We start from the raw sequence: 9,657 nt of genomic DNA, 5'->3' as shown, positions 1-9,657 counted from the left end.
CGTATTAATATTACTAAAGCGTAAGCTTATTTTATTCTTCGCGCTTATTATATTAATATATAACTTACGTTAATATATTATTATAAGCTCGCTACGATAACGAGCGATAGCAAGGGAGTACCGTAATTAAGAAATAACTTATTTAAATAAAGTACGCGCGAATAAAGTAATATATAGGTTATATACGTAACCGAAAGCGATAGGGAATTAAAAAGAAGCGTATCGGGTTAGCTCTAGATATACCTCTAGGGAAGAAAAGAGGAAAGGGAAAGAGCTATTATAAGAGAGTAGGAGATTTTTCTTTTATAGTATAAGAACTTAAGTATAGGAAAAAGCGTTACCGGGTACTAACTTAGTAAAGCTACGAAAGAATTCGCGTACGATAATAATAATATAAAGCGAAGTAATGGAAGCCCTCGCGAGCGTATAACGAATACGGTAAATAAACTTAATTAAGAGCTACGATATATCTCTTTTATTAAGATATTAAGAAGAGCTAATATAATAATTAATTAAGAGAATACTTTAAGTTATTAGGAGTATTAAATAAAGGCGTAAGTAATTAAAGCGACGAATATATTACCTAGAAAAGCTAATAAGGCAAGTAAGGCTCGAGCTAACCTAGGACTTTAATTAAGAGGATAGCTAAGCTAATTATCGCGAGCCTTTCGGCTAAGCTACTAGAATTATTTAGCTAAGTTCGCTATCGCGAGCCTAGCTAGGGGATATATTATATAAAGAGCTACTTATATATGGCTCCTTACTCCTTCTCGAGTTACTCGCTTACCTAACATAACTCTTAGCTCGCTTATATAATATAGCTCGTAGCTCCCTATCGTTTATATATAGGTAGCTCGTATCTCCTTTATTAATCTCCTTCCTTCTTAAATAGTTAGTTAATTTACCTTCTTCCTCCTATCTTCCGTTGCTCCTAAGAAGCAACCTCAGTACCTACGTAGCTCTCCTAATCTACGTGTTAGAATTAATTACGGAATAGGAGCTAACGCTTATAAGGATTACCTACTCTTCGATATAGGAGCTAACGTTTACGTTACGAACGATTTAAGAGATTTAGACCCGAGAACGGTAATAACGTTACTACCGGGTTACGTTATTAATACGGAAAGAGGCCTTATAAACGTTACGAAGATAGGTAAGGCTACTTATTACCTTACCGGCGACGACGGAAAATATAACCGAGCGTAGCTAAATTATACGTTATTTATTAGCTCCTTCTTAGTTAAAATCTTCTCGGGAGAGTTATTTTATCGTAGCGGAGGCTAGTTAAATAAGAATAATATTATAAACCTTAACGGGACCGTCCTAACGACCTTAAACCCTAAGAAACGAGGTTTCTTATTATGGGAATATAAGAAAGAGGAGCCGAAATTCCTTCCCTTTAAACGGTATTAAGAAGGCACGCTAGGGTATTAACTCGGTAAGTTTAACGAGATATTATAAGCGATACTAGTATAGCTAAACGATAATATCATAAAGTAACTAATACTATAATATCGCTACCTTTATTACCTTAATACGGAAAGACTTATATGGATTATTAAAAGATCGATAAGGATCGACCTAAATCTAATACTTATAAAAACGGTACCTTATTACGCGTATAATTAGGTAAAGATTACTAGGATACCCTCGAAAGACCCTTAGGAGCGTACTTAGATTCCTAGGGAAATTACTTAATACGACCTCGGAAAGTTATAGCCTCTATCGATCGAAAACTACCGTTATTTTATATTAATCGTAGACGACGATAGCCGAAATAAAGAGTTTATTTAGTATAAGTCTAAGGGAAAGGCTTAATAAGTATTAATAACTTACCTTACCCGAGTTTATTAATTACTCGAGGCATTACCGAGCGCCTCGGATAGGAACCGGCGACGGATAAAAATATTACGCTTTAACGGCGGCCGAGAGTTCGGTATAAGCGTTATCGAGTAGTTCTATAACGAAAGGGGTATTACGTTAGATGCCTTTACGCTAAATAACTAATATTAAAACGGCGTAACGAAGAGGAATATACGCTTCCTATAGAACGATACTAAAGTAATTTACGTTTAAATAAAGATCCTTATTTACTTTTAGGACTACGTCCTCGTAATAACGGCGTATACGATTAATAGGACTAGCGTTTCGTTCGTAAAGGAACTTACGTTATACGAGAGATTTATAAACGGTATAAAGCTAGGAAAGAACCATAAACCTAATAACGCGTATCTACGTATCGTCGGTAACCGTTACGTAGCTTATATCGATAAGAATTATCGGGTAGTTTCCGAGAAAATAAAACTACGTAAAGCCCGCGCCGTTTTTATAGGTTACGAAGGGGAATATAACTACCTAGTCTAGCTCGTAAAAGGAGGTCGTTTCTTAAAAACGCTTTACGTTATCTTTTACGAAGAATTAAAAGACTTCGAAGGGGCCTTAGACCTAAAAAACGTCGTTAGGTTCCTACCTAAGTACGTTTAGAAACGGCTACGGTATCGGAAGAAGATCGCGGCGACTAACGTTCGTAATAAGGATAATAATATCGTCGACGAGGACGTTATAAACGAAGATAAGGATAGGATACTAAGGAGGAGCAGAGCGTACGCGATACTGGAAACCCGGATAGGTTCACTCGAAAGTACATTCTATCGAAGATTATAGTACGTACGATGGTCTAGGATAAATAAAACTAATGTCGCTATACTAATCGAAAGGTAAGGAATTTAATATAGTTATCGTATCTTAGCTATACCTCTTAATCGTAGAGATGTAATAGTCGCTAGCCCGAAGGCATAAGAGGTAAGGAAAGAAAAGGGATAAAACGCAAAAGTTACTTATTCGGCTATAGCGGTATAACGAAGTAATTTAAGCGCTTATAACTAAAATAAATATACTAATCGGAGAATAACGAATCTAATGATAAAAACGAATCTTTAATTAAGGTAAAAATAATAAAGATAGTAATTTAGCTAGGTCGTAAACTAAATAATAAGTATAGCATATCCCGTACTTACGGGAGCTATGGTTACTTTATATAGGTATAAGGCCTATCGTAACGTATTACGTAATATATTAAAAGGATATGTCTTACCGTATTATTATAGCCTCCTTAGTTTAATTATACCGTAAGGGATAATTAAACTAAAAAGGATAATACGGTAAGTCCCGATTAATATCTTCCCTTAAAAACTACCGCGAAACTCTATTCTACCGGTTATTATTTAATTATTAAGGCCGGGCCTTTAGCTTTTCGTTTAATATAATAAGGAGGCCTTTTTATTACTTTACGGCTAACTTAGCCCGGTTTACCTTTACCGATCTAGCCCGATCGGCGTTCTCTTTCTTTATTTCGGCTACCTTTTTCTTAGTCTCGGCCTAGCCCTCCTAGTTAGGGGAATAGTAAGGGAGCGGGCGCGTCCTAAGGGTTAATTAGGTATCTTTTTTTTACTTATACGATATAAAGGTTTCCCTCGATTAGAAAGCTTTAATTCTTTTTAGTCCGGGGGAAGGGAGGGAACGCGTTATAACCTTAACGAGGTTATTATAGCGGAGGTTTACGTCCGTTAATACGAAGGAGTAAGAGGGATTAGGTATTAAAGCTATAGAGGAACGACGGACTTCGGTTTACGCGATAAACCGGACGGAGGATTTACGGCTAGGGGGTTCGTCGATCGGCGTATTTTACGCCGAGGTTATAACGTTAATAAGATCGATTCGCTTTTAATAATTTACGGCTTACCGGAAACGCTTAACGATATTAACCCCTCTTTTTAAAACCCGAACGTTATAAAATTACTCTACTACCTCGGCGTATTTTCTTATAATATTAAAGGGATCGAGGCCCTTATTTTCTTAGGCTTAACGCGCGACTTCGATCGATCGTTTAAAGATAAGATACGGTAAAATACCGCTTTAAAAACCGTAACTAAAGTTATTTTATTAGTTTATTAGCGCGACGTAGTAAGTAAATTAAAGGATTATATTAGGCTCGAGATTACCGTTTTTCTATATTCGCCGTAGTTAGCCGAGCGCGTACGCCGCCCGATCGAAGGCGCCGTCCTTAATTATATTAAAGCTAAATAGTCTTCGGGGCTTAGGAAGGTATAATATTACGGCGAAGTAGGCTTAGGAGAACTTTAAAGGGTCGGTAATGGCTCGTTTAGGGTTTATTAGATCCGTATAAATCGTAAAGATTAAAGTAAAGGTAAGATTATCGAAGAGGTATTAGCGGGTTAGAAAGTTAAACGATCCTACCGATCGATAGCTTATCGTTTAATACGGATTTATTTCGAAGGCCGCCTTTCGGCCTTTAAAGTCGTAGTTAGTTATAATATAAATAACGCGGATATCTTCGTTAATAAGGTAATCGTAACGGGCGAGGTATACGAAAGAGTTAGTTAAGGTTACCTTTATTTATTCTTATAGCTATTAGTTTATAGTTCGGGATCGATTAACGGATAGCCGGAGGACCTAGGCTATATCGGATCCTAGCTCGATCGGACCCTTCCCCGAATCGTAATTATCTAAAGTACTAAATTAATACTTCTTTATATTACTTTAGTTATCTTTATTATTATAAATCTCCCGTAGGAGTTTTATTAAATCGGTTAAATTAGTACGACGTACGTCTCTATAAACGAAGGAAAGGAAGAAGGAAGGAGGGATTCCGGCGGAACGGAGGAAAGATATAATGAAAATAAAAAAAAAAGAATTAAAAGAAGGAGGAAAAAAGATAATAAATTAAAGGTAAAAATAAGAATTTAAATTAATAATAAGAAAGGTAGGCTAGAGATTAATAAGAATATAATAATTATAGGAGGGGGGGTTTTAAAATAAGATACCTAAAGAGGAAAAAGAAATAAAGGAAGGAAGACGTATTAACGATATAGTTAGATATACCTTTACGGCTAGCGCTTTAGGAAAGCGCGTTCCCCCGTATACGTATAAAGCTATAATAAGAAACGCGTTAGCTTATAGCTTCTTATTATATACTCTTAGTAAAGTAATAAGTACGTACGTTCGTAAACTCGTAATTAAACGTAGGTTAAGGTAAGTACTATCGAAACTCTTTTAAGTACGGTACTTACGACCTAGGTAACGTATTCGACTCTCTCGTTCTCGTCCGACCTCCCCTCTTATTTCTCGCTATTCTACGGTTCCGATCTATTTCCTTTCTTCCTTTCCTTAAGTCCTCTATCTTCGTTTTAATTCGTTTTTCGATTTTTCTTAATTCTAGATTTATAATTTCGTCGTTCCTATCTCTCTTTCTTTTATATATATATATACGATAAATCCTATCATCTAAAAGTAATTCTTTAAACTAAACCGGGCGACCGCCCTTAAGCTATTCGAATAATTAAAGGCTACGGGAATTACTAACGAAAAGATTACCGGGGCGTTTAAGAAGGCTAAGGAAGATAAGAAAAAAGCCGTAACGCATTAACGGATTAAATCGATACCGCCGCCGGTAAACCTAATAAATAAATAGCCCGACGAATCCTTCCGTCGCTTATCTTTTACCGAGGAATTCCGGGACGTTAATCGGCTAATTCCTAAGCCCTAATAAGTACCGTACGTCTCGTATTCCCGTCCCTTAGACTAAAGCCCGAAAGTAATTATAAGCCGGTAGCTCCGAGGTATCGAAGGGATTCGGGTAATAAACTAATAACGCTAGGTATATAGCTTTTAATATTAATAAGATTTATTAATCGAAGGCTATATTAATTAATAATAAGATAATTTATAACGTTTAGTTTTATTTTCTAGGTAGGCCGGCGGCCGGCCGGTATATCGCATAGGAAATTATAAGTAAGGACTTTTAGGAAATTACCTACCTCTAGAGCTATGCTATACCTCTCGCCCGCTACGTTTAATTCTTTCGCCGCCGGACGTTATTTATAAAGATTAATAATAAGGGATTAGTTAACGAATATTTCCGTCGATTAGCGACGGACCCTCGTTACGTCGTTAGTTTATTCGTTTAATAATATAAAGTACTTAACGAAGTATCCTATTAGTACTACGAACGCCGGCTCGCCTCTTCCGATACCGCTAAGTACGTAAGTATATAGCCCTTCTTTTCCTACCGATCGCTAGCCCTTAATCGTATCTTCGGATATTCCTACGGCGTTTATCTCTTCTTTATTAACGGGATACGTTACGAATTTCGTAACGAACGGTTTACCTACCTACGGGTAAGGATAGATCGTAACCTTCCTCTAATAAAGGATCTAAGCTAGGTCTTATACCCGCTTATAATACGGGTAACGGGAAAAGAGTTATTATTTATAATAAACTCGAAAATCGTTACTTTCCGGGAGTCGGAAAGTAAGTAAGTTTCTGGTTTTCTTAATAACTAATAAGTAAAGGATAAAGTAAAAGGATAAAGAGGAAAAGAGAGGTATTAATCGGCGGGTATACGTTACTTCTGGCTTATTTTTAAACGCGTATTCCTTTTCTTTTCTTTTTCTTTTACTTTTATTAATATAAATTACTTTCCTTACTTTCCTTTTAAATATTAAAATATATCCATATTAAAATATAATAATTACGTAATACTAAGATATTAATATCCCGGATTCCTAACGATAAACGTAAAGGATAACTTATCTAAATATAAGAACGCGTTAATCGGCGTTAATAATCTATGGAAATATACTTTCTTTTAAGGTAAAAGGTAAGGAAAGGCGTATTTATTAGTATTATAGTTTAGAGTACTAATTTCGTATATAAACTACCGGTTTAATAATTATATAGGGATAACTTCTTTCCTTTTTACTTAGGAAAGCGACTATATATTAAGCTCTTAGGCTTTATTACTCCTCGATCGGTATAAGTAGGTCATTTTAAGGTATTATAGCCTTATTATATTATAATAAGAGGGTTATTTATTAAATCGGGTCGATCTTTTTAATCCGGGTTTATCGTTAGGTATAACTTCGTATCCTTTAAGCTTTTTATTTAGTATTTTTATTATAATTCGTACCTTATCGTTCGGGGCTAATTATTTTTTTTCTTCGTCGTCGATTACCGAGGATATAGGCTCTAGGCCTTCTTTAGCTTAGGAGTCGTTAGTAGTCGTCGATTCTTAGTTCTTATATTTAGTCGGTAGTAGGCGTATAATTTATTCGTCCTTTTCCGGGTTTTCTAGCTCCTAAAACCCGTTAATATCTTAAATAAATTTCCGTAGTTTATAGCTTAAAACCAGATATAATAACGTAACTTTATCCGGTTCTTTAAGCTTATAACGATTATAGCTTAAATCTTCGGCGATTAGGTACGGTTCCTTCTAGTAATACTTTAGTTTTACGGCTATCGACTTATTTATATATCGTAACGTATCGTATAGTAATACGAGGTCGTCGGTTTTTAAGGGCTCTTTTCGTATTCGGTAAGCGTTTTTTTCGTCCTAGTACCGGGTAGCTTTCTTATATTTAATCGCTAGAACCTTAGCTACGGTTAATATATCTTTCTAGCGTTTTTCGATTAATCGTACGCGTATAGCTAAAAGCGATTCTCGGTTCGGGATATTCTTTTAGTTTATAATACGCTAGGTTAGGATAACGGTTTCTATCGGGATAATAGCCTTACGCTTATATATTAATTCGTATAACGATATTCCGTATAAGCGCGTCGAGGTCTTATTTACTTATATAATTACCCTTAATAGATTCGTTTATCCCCGATCGCTACCGTTTATACCTTTTATAAGGCCTTCGCGAATTACTTTATACCTAACTTCGATTATACCTTAGAATTACGGGAAATAAGTAATACCGACTTTAACTTTAATACCGACTAATTCTATTACTTCTCGGACCTTCTTTTTATTCTCGGAATTATTATTATATTTAATTACTAGGGATACGCCGTATTATAAAAATATCTACTCCTAAAGGAACTTAACCATCGTTTTGGAATCTATTTTTCTAATAACTCGGGCTTCGAGGAAATCGGATAATTCGTTTCGTGCTTCGATTATTACGATAAATCCGTTATCTATTAATATATACTATACGTTTATTACCTAATAGGTAAGAACGTTAACTAGCTCGTTATATAAAGCGGGGTCGACTTTCCGGGTATTATTTTCTTTTTAGTATTTAGGATACGATTTAACCTCTCGGGCGACGTATTTAAATATACCGCGCTAGTAGTATAGTTTAGTTATCCGATCGTAGGTCGAAGTACGTTTCCTATAGCCGAAATCCTCGTAGTAATCCTTAATTATAGCTTTACGTAGTTTCTTTTAGTCGATAACTCGTCGTATATCCTTATATTTCTCGGGCTTCCTCTATAGGATACCTTCCGAAACGACGTATTTAAGCGCTTTCTTCTTAAACCGGGTCTATCGCTTTTAATACCCTATTAATCGGTTATTTTTTAATCGGTTAAATAATTAAAATCGCGTAAGAAACGTTATTATTTCCTACGATTTTATCGATTATTTCTCCGGCGGTTATAACGGTAAGGCTTTATCGTTAGATTACTCGACGACGTTAAGTAATACGACTATATTCGCGTATATTATATTAAGCTATATATTAATAAAGTCCTTTATATCGCCTTCCTATTAATCGTCGTCGTCGTCGCTTAGGCCGCTAGGTTTACGTAAGAAACCGTCCGTAGCGGAATATCTCTTACCGGATATATATTAAATATCGAAGCTAAATATCTTAATATAGGTTATTTACTTAATAAGGATAACGCCCGAGAAACTAAAGAATCCGTCGTTAAGCTAAGCGATTAATACTTTAGCGTCGGTTTTAAGTACGAAGTAGATGCCGTAAAGGTAGTTTCGAAGCCGTCGTAAGGACTTAACGACTCCTAAATACTTTCGTTTCGTAGCGTCGTAATTTAACTCCGCTTCTTTTTAAATCCCTAACTCGTATTTCGAAGGTCTAAAGTTACTTTTATCGTTATCCTAACCTAGTACGTAGCCTTAACCGTCTTTTAATACGTCGACTTTTACGCGGATTAATTATTCGATAGTATAGTTTAAAATAATTAATACCGGTACGTTAATAAGAATAGTTTTAAACGAATTTATAGTATATTATTAATCGATACCTTAAATGAAATATATTTCCTTACGTATTAATATTAAGAGGGGTTTAACGATTATAATATAATAATCGATTTATATTCTAAAGAGAACCGTAATACCGATAAAAGACCTTACTTCGTTTATATTCTTATATAACTTCTACTTTAAGATCTTAACTATCTTCGCTTCCGAGGGCTTCCTATCGTTTATATCGTATAAATATCCGACGATTACCGTACTACCTTTATATTAAGTAAACTTAACGGCGCTAGTAATAATACTAATTAATTCGAAGTTTAAAAGGACGGCGTCGATATTCTTTAAGTACTTTAAAATAAAGCGTCGTATTTCCGGAAAAGCCTTTTAATTATCGTATTTCGATACTAGCCCTTTAATACTAACGTCGTCGAAAAAGGGCTCGTACTTAATAGGAATTAAATCGTAAAGAATTCGTATAACGGCTCGGAGAAAAGCGGTAATTAAGTTCGTCGCGCCCTATAATAAAGTCGTTATATATAAAAGGCTAATAAGAATAACGAACGTAGTTAGGTTACGGTTCGTTTCCGCTAGCGTTACTTAGTCGTACCTAAAGAAAAAGTTAACGACTA

This window comes from Durotheca rogersii, assembly GCF_024521655.1.
Source record: "Durotheca rogersii strain YMJ 92031201 chromosome Unknown GGS23scaffold_3, whole genome shotgun sequence".
Classification (NCBI taxonomy): domain Eukaryota; kingdom Fungi; phylum Ascomycota; class Sordariomycetes; order Xylariales; family Xylariaceae; genus Durotheca; species Durotheca rogersii.
The sequence above is the reverse complement of the archived record's forward strand: the minus strand, read 5'-3'. Positions refer to the sequence as shown.